Here is a 16,761-nt window from a genome sequence, read left to right on the forward strand (position 1 = left end):
ATTTCCTGAAATGTATATTGCAATATCTGAACTGTTTTAAAGGGCATTGGTTTTAATCATTTTTCAGATCTATTGAAACACGTTCTTAGTGCTTTTATTGTACATAGCTGCTTAAAGCATTGCTCATAGATGAAAGCAGATTATAAATCTGTTTTTCACAAAGAAATCTTGGAGCATTTAAGGTTGTTGAAGATTTTTGACCCGGAGAGCTTTGGCATTTGCTTACTTTCATTTTCAAACTGAAAAGACTTGACTATGTTAAACATGTTAACTACAAAGAATAGAGAATCATCAGCAAAGGATTTGAATTTATGTATCTATTTTGTCCTGAAACTCTGGTATTTATTTTAAACTATTTTTACCTATCAAGTTACAATACATTTAACTTTGGTTTATTATAGTATATCTTCAGAATTACATACTTGGGTAAGAAACTACCTATGTTTGACATTCATATTTTGAAGGATCTATGTATTTTTTTGGTGTTACACATATTTCTACCTCAATTATAGAGCACTTGTCAGATACTTCACATTAAATGACCAAAAAGAAGCAAAAATGATGGAGCATTCCTCAACAGAAAGACAGTTTTGTCTTCATGATTCTGTAGCATGATTATGATTTAATGCCTCATCAAGGTGAAATGACATAGATTTTAAAAAGAATGTTTTTAAGGAAGTCTGAAACTCAATTGATTCAGTTAAGGGGTTTCTCCTTTTTAATTAAAAACACATTGAAAAAATTCTACCTACTGATATTGGCTATAATTTGTATGTTATTCAGGCTACTTAACCAGCTTATATTCTTATTAGTAGGGAAGATTGCCATATTCTTAAGCTTGATTAATTTTGGAATGATTTGAATATACCTTTTAGTTGCTACAAAACCTGTTTAATCTGTTAGAATTTATTTCCAGTATTTGCATGTATTAGTCACCATGAGTACATTCTGTTTCTTGGCATTGCTTTGGGATTCCTCTAGGTATTGGTTCACAGCATTCTACTATTTTTCACTGTATTCGTGACCTTTCAAAAGAACCAAACCATAAAGGTTTTTGTTTACTTTCCTTTAGTGGTACTTAAATGAGAATCTCCATAATTTTTTAAGGTGAAAGAATTAGTGCCTTAGAATTGTTCTTTCTTTTACAAATCAGAGAGAAATTTCTCTGTTACTATGTCAAAATACATTACATTAAAAAGTAAAGACCGGTTAAATGCAGCAGACTTTTAAATATAATGTCAACTCTTCTTCCTATGTGGCAAGATGATCTTGACCTTTTGAATGATAAAATTGATTGTAAACCTGCCCAGTAATGATTGGTCATCTTTTTACAAAGGTTGCCTGTCTGTACTATTTTACACATGCATTTCATTATACATCATACAGGTTTCTATAGGTAGGCTGTCTGTAAACAACTATTTGAGTAATTCTTCAATTCCATAAACATTATGTGAAAACTGATCATTTGCACAATACTATATTTGGTCTTGTAAGGAATATACAAAAGAAAAAGTCATTTCTTGCTTTCTAGGAGATTATGAAAAAATGTATACAATGAACTGTATGCACATTTTGAATTGACTTTTCATAAGTGACATGCTACAATCAGTTTTAATCTGTAAACTGATGAATCTTAGGATGAGTTACATATAACTCTTTTTTTCTCATGTAAATTTCTTAGTATTAGAGAAATAAAAGTTTGGGTCAAAGTGTATTATTATGTATTCCATAATTTTATTGACAACTCTTTTAGAATGCATAATTTGTTATATCAAGGCTTTATAAATGGAATCAATAAATAGTTAAAAGGCATCATTGTTGATGTCTATACATAGCCTCTTACTGCAGCCAGAATGAAGGTGGGCCTAGCCCATTGGTAGGAGGCAGAAGCAGGGACCCCAAGAATCAGCTCAAAATAGAGATGTAACCAATCCAGTTTAATTCCAGGCTAGGTATGGTAATTAAATATTATGGAAGGGGTTTTTGATCCCCTTCTGTAATACTTAACTTTATTCAATGTTAAACTTTGGAAATAAAGAGTAGCAAGCGTGGAAGTGTCTCATACTAACTAGGTCATTTAGAGAGTCCTTTGAATAAAATGAGGAGAATAGTATTCACCTCAGGCTCTAAGAAATGGGATTGGGGGCAACTAGTATAGAAGTAGACCTTACCACTGACTGGAGGACAGTCAGGCATTAGTCTCTTCACTTTCATACTAGTATGCTTGCTGCAAGTAGCAGGGAGGAAGATAGAGCAGATATAAAACCCTTGTTTCTCCAGAATCCCAACCCGGGACATCCTGCCTTATAGTGCCCCCAAAGTGCCTGTTTTCTTGTACTTGAGCAATAGGAAGTTGGTTTGCAAATTCTCCTGGTTTGTAAGAGCTGGATGTAGTAAGAGACTGTATAGTAATTCTGTGGTTTCATGTCTGGATTACCATGTTCACTGAGTTCAAATTTTAGCTATACTACTTACAGGCTGTATGATCTTGGGTTGTTTCCTCATATGTAATACAGGGATAATAATGGCACATTCTTCAAAGAGTTGATGTGAAGATTAAGTGAGTTAATGTATAAAAAGAACTTATAATAGTAGCTGTCATACAACAAGCACATTATTGTCAACATCATTTGTTGACAGACTTTATTATATACATTCTAAGAGGAAGGATGGGCTATTGGCAGGCCTTTGTAACGATAGTCATGCAGTTTATTTTTGTTCCCTCTCCTTCACTGCCCTTATCAAATAAGAAGTTCAGCCAAAAACATATGCTACATTGAAATAAAGATGATTATAAAAATGCAAACACATTCTATATCTGAATAAATTCTAAAATTTATTGACAATAAGAATTGTGACTTGATGAAAAATTTTGTATTTAAAGGTTTTTTTTGCATTTGCCTACTAGGCTGATTTAAACTGTTAGGGTTCTATGTGTGTAGATCCTTTGCTTTCATATATTATTAATATAAGAACTACTTAATTCATGACAGAAAGATTACTAGGCCTTTGGGCAAATTCAAAAGTGATTTCAAGTCTTTCTTGGTTATATGTTAAGATAAAAAATAAGGGGTAAAAATTGAAATTTAAAGAAAACAATAGGGCCAAGTTTACATAGTTTAATGACCTGAGTTATTAGTCCTCAAAAATGTTCAGGACAAAAAATTTCACTGAATATTAGATGTAACTTGTTTTAGTAATTTTATTTATTAGTGAGTATTTTTTATTCTAAATGAAAGATTAAAATTAAATGTGTTATAAATAGAATACTACATATATGAATAGAACAATTTGATTTCCAATTTGAGAGAGTATATAATATTTTGAATTGCTGGAGATTATTTAATGTAAAAACAGCTATCTGCTTAAAAATTGTCAATAAACTCCTAAGTACAAGTGAGTAATTTGTTTTTTGGATGAAATTCAAATGCTTAAATGTTAACATTTTGTTACATCTCTTAATTTCTCTTCTCTTGAGCAATGTCCTCAATGTGCAGCTATTTCCCCAAAATTGGCAGAGAGTCAATTAAATCTCAGAATAATGCAATTTGTTAAAACAAACGAACCAACAATACAAAGCCCTGCTGTGTTCTAGTAAGCACTGCACTGGGCAAAGATATAAAGATCAATAGGTCCACACTTTCAATGGGTCGCAGACAGTAAGTTATAAACACTAAATATTATACAAGTGACTGTAACAGAATGCACTATAACAGAATGTACAAAGTAGCAACTGCCATAGAGATTGGAAAGAGAGACGAAATGGGTACAAATTATTTATGCTGGTTCAGTGTGCAGAATACTTCACACTAAGTAGGGAAGGGAGAGGAGAGGCTATGGGGAGTTAGAGATACATGAAAAAGGTAGCATCTGAGGTTCACCTTGACGACTGGCCAAGATAGGGAAAAGGTCATTTCAGGCAGAGGAAACAACATGGTTAAGGGTAAGGAGGTAGAAAACAAATAATATGCTTGAGTACTAAAGAATAGTCCATTTTGGCTATAGTCCAGTGGGGGTAATTCAGACTATCGCAGGAAAGGTTTGTCAGGACCATATAGTGTAGTGTCTTGAATGTTAGATTATGCTTTCTAAACTGAGAACATTTCTTTGCTGATCTACTTATTCCTGGGGAAAAATAAAAAACAAAAGAGCAATACCTATATTTTGAAGTCGATTTCAGAGCTCTAACCCTCTTGAGACTTTGAAAATGAAAATTAAATTCCTGAGTAGATTTAGTAGTTAGTAGACAAGGTAGGGGGTAGAAGCAAAACGAAGGATTTTAATAAAATTCTCTATCAGAATTGCACGTGAGAGCATTTCTCAGCGTATCCACAGGCACTAAAAAGTCCTAGATTTCAGATCCTAAGAGACCTCCTGCTTGTCCCTGATGTAAACGCTATTTTATTGGTAGGTAATCTGATTTAGCTTTGGCATTGTTTTTGACATTTCCTAGAGCAAGGACAATCTAGTAGGATCACTTTAATACAATGAATACTCATGTCACTATGGTGAATATTTGGATAAAAAGGACTTTGTTTTAGGGAGTATTGGAAATAGAAATTGCTATTTCTAATCATGAAGTCACTGAATATTTTAGCTTTGCTCTTTGTTCATTTAGAAAGGATAAATTAAGCCATCATTGCTAATACTTTTAATATTACCTTCTTCTACACCACACACCAGAGGCATTTCAGTATTGCTCAAGGTTAGAAAAAAAGCTGGGTAATATCCAAGACCAGATTTCCTTTAGAGGTGACAGCTGGGATATGATTTTTGGTATCAGACCCAGGAAGATGTCATCTGTATGTGGTAATTGTGAAAAAATTGGAATCTAATACTCTCACTTAGCACATCATCCATAAAAAAAAAAATGTCAGAAGTAAAACTCCTGGAATTCCAGAAGGGTGAATTGAAATAAAACCAGACACAGGTGCTCTTCCGACTCTATTTTTAGAACAAAAGGAGACCCATATAATTGAGAATACTCTGTTTCTTCCTGTAGACATCTGCATTATTTGAAAATCCTATTTCCTAAAAGTTTTTATGAAGTTGTTCTTGTTAATCCTTGTGACTTCACATTGCCTGGGAAAGAGCCATACATGTGTTAGGGGCCTAATAAATTTTTAGTACTTGTTTTAGAATCATGGACTCATTTCTGGAAGGCACCTTGGGTATCATGGGGCTTTGAGTTGCTTTAAAACAGTTAGACATTTAAATAGTGTTTTCTTCCTCAAAAAGCAGATAAGAGACATTTAGGGAAAAAGAACCCTTTCTTTACCCCAAGCCTTTAAAAAATGATGATAAAAGAATATCAAAAAAATAAAAATAAAAAATAAAAGAATATCAAAAAGAAGAGTAAGTTAAAATATAATTGAATATTCCTTCATCAAATTCTAAAAGGCAATAGAAATAGATTCTAAAGAAGTATTTTGCTAAATGTTCTACATATAAGCGTACACCATGATTGCTACCCATTTCTTTTCTTTTTCCAAATTTAATTCAATTTCTTAAGAATCTACTAAGTTTATTGTATAGTATGGAGGGAGGCAGTATAGCACAGGAGTTAGGAGCTGGAGTTCAAGTGCTGGACTCCTGTGTTTGGATCCCATATCTTCCACTTCCATAAACATTCTGCTGGCAATTTTTACCTTAGGAAAGTTACTTAATCTCTCTTTTCCTCAGTGCTGTCGTCTGTAAAATGAGCATACTAACATGTTAATCTCAGAGTTATAATGAGAATCAAATGAATTAATGAATTAATACTTTAAACAGTGCCTAGCTTAATAAATATTGCCTATCATAATTATTCCCACTGAACTAGGTGAACTCGAGGAGAAAGTTACAAATATGTGTACACACACACATTTAAAACATACTATATATACACATATTTAGTACATATGTATGCATACACACACACATTCTACTTTAAGTGTATATAGTATACTAAAAAAGAAATTTAGTAACTTGCCTATGGTCAAAATTGCCAGTAAAGGATAAGGTAATATGGGATTTAAACCAGGAAGTCTAGCTCTAGAGCTGTTGCTCTCAACCACTGCATTATACTGCTTCAGGTTATAGACACCTAAATTATATAGCTGTGTATAAATTAGTCTATTCTAAAAGCCAGACTGAGATAAGAGACATCAAGGTAAATGGAAAGTGCTGTGGAAGACTTGATGGAAGAGGTGTGACCTGACTTTCATTGATTTCGTTGTACCTCATTCTGGTTTCCTTTCCACTAGAAATAATATAAAGTCATTAGCACGGTTCCTGCCATAGGTGCTCAATAAATTATAATTGTTATTATCATAATTTTTCAGATAATTTCATCTCAATCTCTCTTACTGGGTGCAACCTACTGTTGCAAAAACACGAATCTAATCTATACCTATATCTATGACTTAAAAAATGCATCAATGGTTCTTAATTGTTCTTAAATGCATCAGAATCAAATTAATAACAACGATGCCTCAAGCTTATCTCAGAAGTACTAAATAAAGGCTATGGATACAGAAATCAAGTTCCAGATTTTCAAAAGGCTTTCAAGGTGATCTAATGAACAGCCAAGATTCAGAACAGCTATTTTACATGCTGATGACTTCCAAATCTAGGCTCAGACCTATGTTTTAACCTCTGTCTATTGTTCCAGATGTCACATCCTGTTAGACATTTCTGCTTATTTGGCTTATAAATATCTCAAACTTGGTATGACCCAAACTAAGTGTACTATTTTTTCTCTTCAAAACTTCTTTTCTTTCATAGTATGATGACTTGACAACCACCATCAACTTCTTTATCCCAGCCTTATATCCAATTAATCAGCAAGTTACATAGATTCTTTCTCCTAACGAGTCCAAAATCTGCCCTTTCTTTCCATTTCCCACTGTCTTGGCCTTGGTGTGAGTTCCAACACATTTCTCATGAAGACTATTGTAACCACTTTTTAATTGGTCTTTCTTTTTCTTCCATTCCCAAACCAATCCATTCACCATTCAGCTGCCAGAGTACTTCTAAAATGTAAACCAGGAACAGACATTTGCCTACTTAAACTCATTCAAGGGCTCCCCGTAACCTTCAAGATATAATAATTTTCAGAGTCCTTTGCATGACATATAAGGTCCTTAGTGCTTCTTGTTCATCTCCTGCCACATCCTAGCATATGCCTTCCATTTACGCAGTCCGTACTGAGGTATTTGTAATTTCCCCACATGTTTATTCTCCACTTCTTTGCTTACTAAACAAGTACTTAGTGCACATCCATTATGTGCTAAATGCTAGGGGATCAATAGTGAACAGGATGGATATGATCTTTTCACCTGGTAGGGAAGAGAATCAGTGAAAAATTAATCAAAGTGTGAAGAGTTTCACAATGAGAATGAAAGTAAAGTTTGCTATAGGAGTCTGAAACAGTCAATTTACCAAATCTGGGGGTTGTCAAGAAAAGGCTCTCTGAGAAAGTGATTTTTAAACATCTTCAGTTAAACTTAGTCTTAAAGTCTACTAGTTAGAAAGATACAGGCTCCCTCAAGCCTATTAAAATGCTTTTCCTTCTGTCTATAATGCCTTTGGCCCCTCATTTCTTTTTTTTTTTTTTTATCTGGCTGACTTTTTCTTATTCAGTAAGATTTATTTAGATTAAGCATAAGCTCCCTTTGAAACATTCCTCCATCCCTTCAGAGTGAATTAGGTGTTTTTTCCTTATGTTCTCTGGCTTCCAGGATTTACCTTAATTGAAGTACAATACATGCTACATTATAGTCATTAGTTTTCTTCTGTCTTGACTAGGAACTGTTTAAAGGCAAAGGCAGTATCTTTTATTTCTTTAAAGCCAATACTAATACAGTGCCTAGTAGCTGGTAACTGCTTAAAATATTTTTGTTGTTGTTGAATAACAAAATGGGAAATGAGAATGCAATGTTCATGGAAAAATATGGCCTAGATCACTTTGAACACTAATAGGAGTTCATTTTAGCTAAAGTGTGTAAGGATGATTGGGGCAGACTCTGGAGTGCTTTATAGTGAAATAGAGGTATTTTAGATTTTATGCTTAACTAATATAATTCCTTTACAGTGCAGCATATTGGCTAAGAGCATTGACCTGCCTTCAAACCCAGTATCTACCTCTTGTAGCTGAGTGTTCCTGGGAAAGTTTCTCAGCCTCCTTAATTCTCAGAATAGTCTTCTGTTTTAAAAATTTTTACTGAGATAATGTGTGAAAAGTTCTAGCACTGTGCCTGGCACATTGTGAGCCTTAGAATGAATGTTAATTATTATTATTATTGCAATTATATACAGTACTGAGAAGAATCAGACAGCTAAGGGATCAGAATGTGGAGTTAGAATTACCTAATGATTGACCATTCAGATGACAACCAGAAAACCAAAATTTTAGTTCTAATTCTGGCTCTGCTATCAGCTTGAATGTATCATAATTTTCTCTTACAAAAAATTTACAGTAAAGTATTGGTGTTATGCTTTCCTCACCAGCACGGTGAAGTCCATTTGAGATATCTAAAGAAAAAAATTGTCAAATTAAAACAAGTGGGGATTTATATCCTTTAAAGTCACTGATACCACCATGTTTTTGCCCAGGCTGTGCTATCCATCTGGAATTCCCTATTCACCATGATAATTCTGTTTGTCCTTTAACACATTAACTTCCATGTGAGTTGTATTTAACTCATGCTAGCTTTGAGCCCAGGGCCTCATGAAGCATATGTAACACCCATCTCCCTTTACTTCGGGAGCCATGTGAACTATTTTTCAAGTTACATATAAACTCATGCACAGAAAACAATACAAAAACACCAAATTTTTCATTAAATTAGAAAGGATCATTTTGTTTTTGAAGTTTTTATTCTATTCTCTTAATAAAACACTGTGGCTCCAAGGAAAACATTTTTTTTTCCTAGTGTGGCAGTCAATGTGTTCAGTCTTCCTTTTAGCATAAATTAGTGGGATTAGGTGCTCATTTATGTATCTCTTAGAATACTAAGCTTACTTCTGGTGTAACTCTTACCATATATAACATTTAAAAGAATACATACTTGCATGTCTTCTCCCTTAGAATGTGAAATCCTAGAAGGCAGGTCTGTCGTTTAATTCAGTATCCCCTCTACCTAAGTACAGATTCTGGCACATGTTAAATGATTACTAAATATTGACTTAATACATAGATTATGTTTTATAAAATTTAAGAATACTGAAAAATGCTTTAGGGCAAAAAAAAGAAAATTTCTTAAGCTCATGTCAGGGGTTGTTTACTGTGAAGCAAAGATTAGAAAAATGTGTTAACAATTATAGTAAATAATAATAGCAGAATAAATATTAGACTAGAATATTAAATATAGAATAATAGTGATAAGACTAAATATTACCCTGATTGACATGTTTTTCTGAAAACATAGTAGAGTTAAAGATGAAGTAAAATCAGGAGACGTTAGGTAAAACTAGCAGATACAACACACTCAGTTACTTTTTGTGTTCTCCAAAAGTCATATGAAAAAGATAACTAAAGTATTTTTTAACCTTCTCTCTCTCCTAAAACTAAATGAGTGTGGGGAGAATGGGAAAGGAAAAAAATCAGTGACAAAATTTTATGAAGAAAAAAGCAAAATGAAAATGGTGTCTACTGAAAAAACATAATTATAAACTGGCAGTGACAAAAACTGAGAACCAATCAAATTTACACTGAAACATCCTGAAAAGTCACCAGGTACTTCTGTATATTAAGTATCCAAAGTAGTCAGACTATTAGAAACAGAAGGTAGAATGGTAGTTGGCAGGGTATGGGAGAAGGGGGAAAAGAGGAGTTGTTCAATGGATATAGGGTTTCAGTTTTACAGGAAGAAAAAGTTCTAGATACCTATTGCACAACAGTGTTCATATAGGTAACACTACTATCCTGTACATTTGAAAATGGTTAAGATAGTAAATTTTATGTTGTGTGTTTTTTACCACAAAAAATATATAATACATTAGAGAACTGGCTTAAGACTTGTTTTTATAGAGAAGAATGGGGATTTATTTGCTTTAATGTTTATGACTAAATAATTTTTAATAATCAACAAGAGTGCCAATACAAACTTGGATGGAATTAAAATATGATATTTTTTACCAGAGGAAGTAACACCTCTCTCTTCCTTAAGAATTGAATCATACCTGAAAAATTGTACTCAGATTTGGGTCCTACATTCAAAAAGGATGTTAACTAACTAGGTTTTCCAGAGAAGATAATGCAGATAGTGAAAGATCTAAAAAACATGTCAGATTAGGAACATCTAGTAGGAAGCTATTGTTGCCTTCTGACCACCTTTTATTAGGTCTTTTCCATTGGACGAGAAGTGATTTATTTGATTGGTGAGACCATGAGAATTTGGCTTTCACTGGTCCTCATTTATCTATGGCACTGACTTAATGTGGTTTCCCAAATCCCTATTAGGTTTTCTGGAATATAAAGCAGACCAAGATAAGGCTGACTGGGTTACTGAAGGCTCTGCAGACCCACGCGGTCTAATGTATATGGTCCCCTATGAGAGGAAAGAGGGAAAAGAGCATTTAACCTCAAGTCTAAGTTGTATTCTCCAGAACAATACATTAATGAGTTAATAATGTTTGATAACTTGACTACTATCTTACACATTTATCTCTATTTCAAAGAGAGGAACATGATTCATTCTTTGCTGTTAGAAACTTAAACATTTGCACGGCAAGGAGAAGACTTATGACTAACAGTATTGTTACCTTCAAATATTTAAAACATCAAATAGAATAAGAATTAGAATTAGTCATGCATCTTCAGAATGGGGAAAAAATAAAACAAAAGGGTTGAAATCGTGGACAGATTTTTGTCTCATTCGTTCATTCATTTGTTCACTTACAAAATTATCTATCAATCATTTATGATCTAGCCATCTTTATTGGATAAATCCTGAGAATACAAAGGTTCTATTATAATCTAACAATATTTCTCTCCAGTAAATTGGAATTTCCCATTGAAAAATATGTGAAGAACTAGTATCAGCAAAATAGAACCAGAACCACATTTCAAGGCACATTTTTGTTTTTCATGGATAATCTATTTTACTATTGTTCCTGATTTTAAACTATATTCATGACAACTGGCAAAGAACTGTGAAGGTTGCCTCATTAGAAATAGCTGATACTATTTTTCTTTTTCTTTTTTATTTTGACATATAGTATTTGCAGTTAGATAACAATTATGGAATCGTAAATCCCATAACAGCTGACAAATCATGAAGATGTACATTTCTAGTCATATAATAAATGCTGCTATGAATTGAAATTGTGTTTTAATTAGTTTGCTTATTTAGCCCAACAACTTTGTGAAAATAAAAAGTATTAATTTTATTTTTAAAAAAATTTTGAGTGCCTGGCAAATGGTAGGTATCCTATGAATAACTGTTGATGTATGAGTTTTCTGTAAATTAATTAAGAATCTGTTTTTTAAAAATAAAAGTTTAGCTGATTTTGTGGGCTTATTATACCACTGGTGTTTTGAATATTTTTCTTTCTTTTTTATAATGTTTATTGAAATGTTATATTTAGGAAAAAAAAAACATTTGGGATGCTGCTAAAGCTATGCTTAGTGAAAAATTTATAGCTTAAAATCTATATGTTAGAAGATAAGTAGCAATAAATACATGTTATTTCATGCACTGAGGAGGTAAATAAAAAGTCAGTTACAAAAATTGGAAGTAGTTACTTCTAGGGAGGAAGAGTTATGGGGGAAAGTTTCTTCATAGCAAACCTATATAACTATTTGACTTCTAAATTTATCTACATGTATAACATTGACAAAAATAAAGATAGAAAGATAAGATCAGAAATGGATGTTTACAGCTTTAATTTAAATTAAATACAGTTTAAATTATTAGCCAGAAAGTGAATTTTAGTGAATAGGAATCAGGAAATCTAATATAGTAAATGGAATGAATCAGGCTTATAACTTGTTTCTTTTATACTCTGTGTGTTTTTCAATGGGTTACATGCTTTAGCCCATGAAAATATTCATGGTGTAAAATTTGCATCTTGTTTTTTAATTGTTTACTCTTTCTAGACTGTTTTTCTGTTAAAAATTCCTTGAAAATAGTTCCAACTCAGAATTAGATAAGTACCAAGTCAGTAGTACAGAAAATATTCAAAAAGTTATCCATATTCTCTGATTTCTCATTCATTCATTATTAATTTATTATTATATATACCTAAGGTGTATAACATGATTTTGAAAATATTATGAAGGATACAGATGAAGAGATGCTTAAGGTAAGGTATGGAAAGGGGCATGGAGCTTCCATCCCCTCTCCAGGCACCTTACCCTCCAGGAGCCTTGAAGTGTTCAGCTATCTAGAAGCTTTCTGAACCCAGTCTGTCTGGGTTTTTATGGATGCTTCATTACCAGGCATGATTAATTCAATCCTTGGCCATTGGTGATCAACTTAACCTTCAACCCCTCTCTCCTCCCCAGAGATTGAGAGGTGGGACAACCCTCTAATCATGCCTTGGTCTTTCCTGTGACCAGCTCTCATCCTGAAGCTACTTAGGGGCTGCCAACCATCAGTCAGCTCATTAGCATGCAAAAAGACACATCACTTAGGAGATTCCAAGGCTTTTAGGAGTTGTACGCCAGGGAACAAAGACTAAATATATATCTCATCGTACCACAGTCTACTCTCAGTCTTCAAACACAAGTCCCTTACAGCAAAAGTGTGGATAGCTCAAAAGATACTGACATATTTCTAGAGTCCCACTCAGTCATCAGTAGTCCCATTCATCATCATATTAAATGAATATGTCTCCCAGCGGGAGGCCACTCAGGTTTGCAGGCTTCCATTTATCTTGTCAGCTCCCAAAAGCAGGAGTGGTCTCTGCAAACACATAGTTCCACCCTTTCAGACATCTGTTATAATTAGGAGACAATATCACCTGTTGCTGTAACCCTCTTTCAAGTGTTAATGTAATATTGGATTTCCTTAATTCATATTATTCATTCCTTTACTCTCAGCTACTCTTCGTCCTCTTCATTTATACCCAAACTTTTCCACATTTGGAAGGAACATTAGGTGTAGACATTGTGCTTGTTTAGACTGCAGGCTGCAATACTACTCTAGCAAGAGCCTCTACCTCAGTCCACTCATATCTACATAGGTGCAGAACTAGTGCGCCATCTTTACCACCAGGCAATAAATAGCTGCATTCATTCTTATCCCCAATTTTGCCAAATGGGGTAAAGGTACAACTCACCCCTATCAGGCCCTTAGGTATTCTGGAATAAGGTTTAAAAACATAATTACAGTTTCTTGCTTAGAAATCATCTCTGCTTCTAGCACTTGTAGTTGTAGCTTTGGTCTTAGGACCACTGCATTAGGTAGGGGAAAAATGTTGAGGTGACATGGGGAAGAAAGAAAAAAAGTGTAATCATTATACTAGCATATACCTCCCTCCCTTGGTAAGAATTGCTTATTCATACTTGCATCTTTCCCCACCCACTCTTCTCCAGATTTCAACCAGAAAAAATGGAGGAAAATAGTGGGGACATCTCTTTAGTCCCACTCATGTTGAGTGTAAGCACACACTCATGAAGCATATAAGCCAGTCCTTCATGCTTTTATATCCCCCGGGTTTAGACAATCAATGTGTTAACTGCCCATTCTACTTCTCTTTCAAACTATTCCTCTGAGGATGACACCTCCCTGCCCACTATTGGACATGATGAGCTATGCAGTACATTCCTTGGTCTGAAGAAATAATGGTTGGCTGTCCAAATTCATGCAATATATTTTGTTATGGCTTGTTTCTTTTAGAGCACTCTGCATCTTCCGTCACATCAGCAAAGCCCAGTCTAGAGTCAGTGTCTATTCTTGCAAAGACCCATTTGTAACCTCCTCCCCTCCAAGGCCTGCCAGCATCAGTCGCACTTGCAAGCAATGTTCAGGACTTCCTCACCAGGGAATCAGTCCTATAGTCATCAACAGTCTCTGTCCCTTTGCCGGCAGGCAGAATAGTTCTTATAGGCATTGTGTGTCTGAGAGGGTGCAAAAGAAACATGCTTAGAATCAGCCCATCTCAGCACTGTTGCAGTGCCCCCGTATCTACTCATTTTGTGGGCCCAGGTAGACACATTAAATGAGCACATGGGGCTTTCTGCTTGATGATTCAAATCACCTTCAAAACCTGGAAAGGGGCTCTTTAAATGGGCATCAACATTGAGGGTTTCCTACTTTAACAAACCCCTCAAATTTCCACAGGGCCATGCCCCATATGGACATTTCATTAACAGGCAAGATTTTCATTGCCCTCTTGCTTGAGTGCATGGCCAGGCCTTTGGCCACAGCCCACAAGTCAGTAAAAACCCAAATACTGGCTTTTACCACTGTTCAATTCTTCCATTACTGCCAGGAAAACAGTGCACTTCAGCCCACTGAGCTGATTTGTTTTTACCTTCTTTGATGAGCCCTCTGGGTTTGGTGAGCCCATCTGGACCCTCATACCAATGGCTCCCCCTAGTGACTGAAGAAGCATTTTCTGAGCAAGACCTGCTGAGGCTCTGCAAAGCCTTTTAGCCTCTTACATCTTAGCCATGAACTGCCTTGCTCTTCTCTCTATCTCAGTGATAGTGGAGATCAAGCAAAGCCTTGGGAACTGTGAGGTCTCTCCCAAAGCTTAGGACACTCAAGTACTCTGCCTGGGGGACCAGAGTCTGCCACAGGCACATGTCGGCAGCTGGCTGTTTCACACAAACATCAACCAATGACACGGTAAACAACTCTTTAGTGCATCCTAGCATAACCGAACTCAAGCAAACAGGGTGTGATTGATTCATATTCACAAATATCATGCCCCATATCAGAGAGTAAGCTGCAGACCCAATACAATTCACACTGCTTGGAAGAGGTGAAGACAGCAGGACAAAGGCAACTCAAGAGGATCATCAAACCTGCTTGAACACCCCATAGGCAACTTGAGACCAGCACTCTTCTCCCTGGCATGGTCAGGATCATCAAACCTGCTTGAACACCCCATAGGCAACTTGAGACCAGCACTCTTCTCCCTGGCATGGTCAGAGATTGATCTTTGGGGACCCAGGGAAGGCCTGCAAACCAGGCCAAGTACCTCCCAGGACTTGATCAAAAGGTCAGGGGGAAAAGAGTCAGTCAAAGAACTCCTGAAGTATGAAAGATTAGAGCAAAAGATCACCCCCAAAAGGAAACAACTCTTTACCAATGGATGCCAACCAAAATGAAATATCAAAATGACAGATAAAGAATTCCAAATTTGGACTATAAGGAAGATCAATAAAATACAAGAGAAACCAACACAAACCACAAGACTAATACAGGAAATGAATGAAAAATTCATAAAGAAATCAAATTATTTAAAAAAAATCAAATAGAACTTCTGGGAATGAAAAATTCATTCAGAGAAACACAGTGGAAAAATTTTAAAAATAGACTAGACCAAGAAAAAGAACGATCTCAGAGCTTAAGACAACAACTTTGAATTTAAAGTCAGTGAAAGACTAAGAATAGAGAAATAATAGGAATGAACAAAATCTATAAGAAATATGGGATGTAGAGGACAAATATAAAAATCATAAGCATCGCTGAGGGTGAGGATGGAAACACACAAGGGTTGGAAAACCTATTTGAGGGAATAATTGAGGAAAACTTCCCCAGTGTTGCTAGAAAATTTAGATATTCGGGTACAAGAAGTTCAATGAACTCCTGAGAAAGTCATTGCAAAGAGGCAATCACAATAACATATAGTCCTTAGACTGTCCAGAGTTAATACAAAGAGGAACTCCTATGAGTGTAAAATGAAAACATCAGGTAACTTACAAAGGAAAACCCTCAATCTAACTACTGACTTCTCAACTGAGACCTTACAAGCCAGAAGGATTGGGGCTGCATTCTCAGTCTTCTTAAAAGGAATAATGGCCAGCCTAGAAATTTGTATGCTGCAAAACTAAGTTTCTCATGAGACAAGCAAACACTGAGGGAATTTGTCACGACCAGACTGGCCCTGCAGGAAGTACTCAGATCTGCATTATATATAGCTTAGCACAATGGACACCCACCAGTGTAAAATCAACTTGAAGTATTATGTAGCAATTGGAAAGCATAATTTTGATAAGTATGAATATGAAAGCGTTTGTTTTCTTATTAGTCAGCATATGCTAATTTGGACTCCAGTGACAATTCCAAATCCTCAGTGGCTCAATACAATAAGTTTATTTCTTGCTCATGCTACATTTCCAGGGTGAGTCAAGGGTAAGATTGGAGACTTCTGTTCCACACAGTCATGCAGGAATTCAGGCTGACTTTCTAGCTGAACCATCTGGCCCACCTGATCTCGTTGATCACTGCACATGGGAAGAGAGGGTCATGGAGAAGTCACATCTGCTATTCTGTACTTTGACCCAGATATGACAAACTACATCACTTTTGCTTATACCCCTTTGGCCATCACTAGTCACTGCAAGGGCCTGAGAAATGATATTGATTGGCCATCACTAGTCACTGCAAGGGCCTGAGAAATGATATTGACTTCTTGTTACACTTAATAGCAATTTTAAGCAAAGTGATACTCTTAAGTATATAAAAATATCTCAAAGTTCAAGATACAGAGAAAGAAAATAAAAAATACTCTAAACATAAAAAAATAGGATTAGATTTGAAATGGGACATGAAGAAAAAGGAAAAGGATGAGTAAAAATGTATATTGCACTCAATGTAAAAT

The 16,761-nt window shown here is 35.1% G+C and overlaps 1 protein-coding gene across 11 annotated transcripts in view; it reads left to right on the plus strand.

Moving 5' to 3' along the window:
• SLC4A10 (solute carrier family 4 member 10) overlaps positions 1–16,761 on the plus strand; it is a 302,950-nt gene that overhangs the window by 92,893 nt on the left and 193,296 nt on the right. The gene's annotated exons all lie outside the window — the stretch shown is intronic.

This window comes from Microcebus murinus, chromosome 8 (genome assembly GCF_040939455.1).
Source record: "Microcebus murinus isolate Inina chromosome 8, M.murinus_Inina_mat1.0, whole genome shotgun sequence".
Classification (NCBI taxonomy): Eukaryota; Metazoa; Chordata; class Mammalia; order Primates; family Cheirogaleidae; genus Microcebus; species Microcebus murinus.